The sequence below is a fragment of the Carcharodon carcharias genome, chromosome 8 (assembly GCF_017639515.1).
Source record: "Carcharodon carcharias isolate sCarCar2 chromosome 8, sCarCar2.pri, whole genome shotgun sequence".
NCBI lineage: Eukaryota > Metazoa > Chordata > Chondrichthyes > Lamniformes > Lamnidae > Carcharodon > Carcharodon carcharias.
The window spans coordinates 77,575,576-77,578,699 of NC_054474.1; the positions used below are offsets into that span (position 1 = coordinate 77,575,576).

The 3,124-nt window shown below is 46.0% G+C and overlaps 1 non-coding gene across 1 annotated transcript; it reads left to right on the forward strand.

Moving 5' to 3' along the window:
- Positions 1-312: 312 nt before the first annotated feature.
- Positions 313-431, forward strand: LOC121281667. The gene has a single exon (XR_005943910.1). It is a non-coding gene; the product is annotated as a 5S ribosomal RNA (ribosomal RNA).
- Positions 432-3,124: the final 2,693 nt, after the last annotated feature.

The following is a 3,124-nucleotide window of genomic DNA, read 5'->3' on the forward strand; positions in this document are numbered from 1 at the left end:
AGCAGCTAACCAGATGAGGGCATGCATAGCTGCATTCTCTAACCCTATGTAGGAGACACTCTTGACCATTATTGGAAGGGCCATTGTTGAGATCATGGCCAGGGGCAGGGCTGAATCCATTCAAGATCATTGTATCCTTATGCTTAATTCCCATTCTCACATCCTATCTTTCCCTCGCACTGCAATCTCTTCTGACAATTACCTATTACTTTCCCTCCTCAATGTTAATATTATGGTAGTTATATTGTTAAGATGCACAGGTGAAGGCCATAGCTTAATTAAGTATTTTGAGCACATATAAATAGGGACAGCAGCTACAGCCATACTAGTCTGAAAACACCTGATCTTGTCTGATCTTAGAAGCTAAGCAGACTCAGGCCTGGTTAGTACTTGGATGGGAGACCGCCTGAGAATACCAGGTGCAGTAGGCTTACAGGGCCCCTCGGGGGTCACTGAGGGCACCTCCCTTGTGGTGGTGCCCGACTCGGACACACTCAATACTCCCGAGGTACCTTCTGGCTGGTTGGGGGACTGCAGCCTTAAAATTTTTTTTAAAAAATTTATAAATAGGGACAGCTGGGACACTGGGTGTGAGAGGAATGTTGAGACTGAATAAAGTCAATAAAATTGCTCAGTAAGGAAAAGCTCTGTGTCCTGGTTTTGACTTCATCAACTGGCTTGGATACTGTTAATGTTCAATTCACCACAATCCTATTCTATCCCTGTATATTTTTCCTATCAAATACGCAAGAGGTGTATCCTGGGCAGAAACTGAAGGAACACCAAGAAGAGAGCAATGGTGAAGAGACACCGTCACTTGATTTCATGCTTGTAGCTACCAGCTCAAATACTGACAGAGTAATTTTAAGGATAGCACGGATGCCAGGGTCTGCATGGGTGAGACATTGGACACAGGTATACAGCAAAGATAGAGCAGGGGCCAACTCACCAACGGGTGAGGTCACACAAGAGTTTAAGATAAGGACTTAGGTGGACCAGGCTACAGAAAAAAGCTGATGGGTGTGCACAATGAAATACTTGGCAGTCCAGCCAGAAAGCCTGACATCAATGTCAAGAAGCGTGGAGGAGTCCCAACACCAACTTGTCACAGGGCTTTGCATAGAGCCTTAAGCCCATCATTTTCAGTATGGAAAAGTGTCTAACTCCATTAAATACAACTTGCGGATCCAACCATGGTGCACCATCTGACGACCAATGTATCAGCTTCCATTGCAGCATAAGTAGCTTCCATCAAAAGTCTGGGTGCTTCACTGGAGCTCAAACTGATGTCATGCAAAGTCAGCTTGCTGACATGCAAGCTCAAATTGCTGCCATCGTGGCTGTCGATTACAATGTTCATAAGGGCTTGCAGGATTTCACCATAGTCCAGCAATCTGTGCTCCAACAAATTACTATTGTTGCTGAGGTGCTGCCCCAGGGGTGTAATAGTGAGTCCATGGAGCTCAAGCCTGCAGTTCTATCTCAGGATTACAGCATTGACCTCCTAATCCTTTCATGCTGCCAGTGCCCTGGATGTTTCCTGTTCAGCAACCAGCCCTGACTGCTGATCCCCCTAAACAAGATGGTATAGTGTGCAGCTGGGCCCCTCTATGCACAGAGCTGCATGAGGTCGTTTTGCAAGGCCATCTAAAGTCTCCTCCAGTGAAAGTCAGCAGCTTTCCACCAGCCTTGCTGCAATTGTGTAGGAACACTAGGACAGGCAAAGGCACACAGAAGGCAGGCACTAAAGGAATGCAGAAGGACGATTAGTTTAAATTTGTAAGCAATTTGGCAAGATTTATTTTATAAATTTTGCTTGGAATATTTTATTGTGTTGATCTTTAGTTTTGCATTGTGGCAAAGAGGATGATGTGATAGTGGCAGAAGGAAGGTAAAGAGTGCAGGACTGTTGGTGAATGAGGAATTGGGGTTCTGTTTATTGATAATGTGTTTCAATTAGTTCTTCACGTCAAGCCCAGGGGGCTGTCTATATTCCAGTGTCTCCTGCTCTTCATCCTCTCCCTGCTCCTCCTTCTCAGCACCTGTTACGTGGTGGCAAGGGCTGTTTTCTTATGATGTCAAGGTTCTGCAGCCTAAGCAAACCACAACAAATCTTGAGATCCACTTCGCCAAGTACCACAGGGTTCCTCCAGAGCAGTCCTGGCAGTGAAAGCATTGTTTTAGCACACCAATGGTCTTTTCTATCACATCATCAGGAGATAATCGTTGTCAAGTAGTCACCCTTTGGTTTGCCATGGTTGCTGAAATGTAGCTTGCACAATGGATTGCTGCAGAGTAAAGGCATCATGACCGCTGCCAGGCTACCTGACATTGACCTGCATGATGAGCCGCCTATGGTCACACAGCAGTTGGGTGTTGAGGGAGTAGAATCCCTTTTTGTCTGGGTACATGGCAGAATTAACATGTGCCCATATAGCAATGTGCATGCAGTCAATGGCTTCCTATGCCATGGGGAAGCCTGCAAACCCTTCTGCCCCTTCCACCTGCTTTTCTCTGAATAAAGACCCTCAGTGGCCTCCTTTATGCAGCAGTGCATTGAAAACTGCAGACATTACTAATATTGGCAGCACCAGCCTGGAAGAAGTCAGGCACACAGAAGTTCATAGCCAGAATCACCATCACAGTCACTGGCAATACAGTCCTTGGCCTGCCCTGAGGTTTCAGCGACAACCTCCTTAGTGAAGCATAGATGTCTCACACATTGGTTGTTGCTGAAATTCAGGTGGGAGAATTGCTCCTTGAACACTCTAGGTGAATAGGGCCTCCTGCTGAAAACCCTTCTCCCCTTCCCCCTCTTCCTCTTTCTAGCAGCTAGTCCTGCTCTGGGCTCTGCACATTCCCTGCACAGTCATACCCAATTCCTAGAGGAAGGCTTAAATTTACTCATGCCTGGGAGCAACTATTTTGTGCAGAAGCTTTGAAGTCAGCAAAAAAGCCTTCCACACCTGTCATTTCACCCCCTGTGGACTTTTGTAATTTGAAACTACTATAGAAAACATCAAACATTTGTAGAGTCTTAGCAACAGCCAGAAGAAATCAAACAGCAACTAACCTAACAGTAGATGATGATCCCGCTAACTAGTGCTGGTGGAGGTTGGAGGGT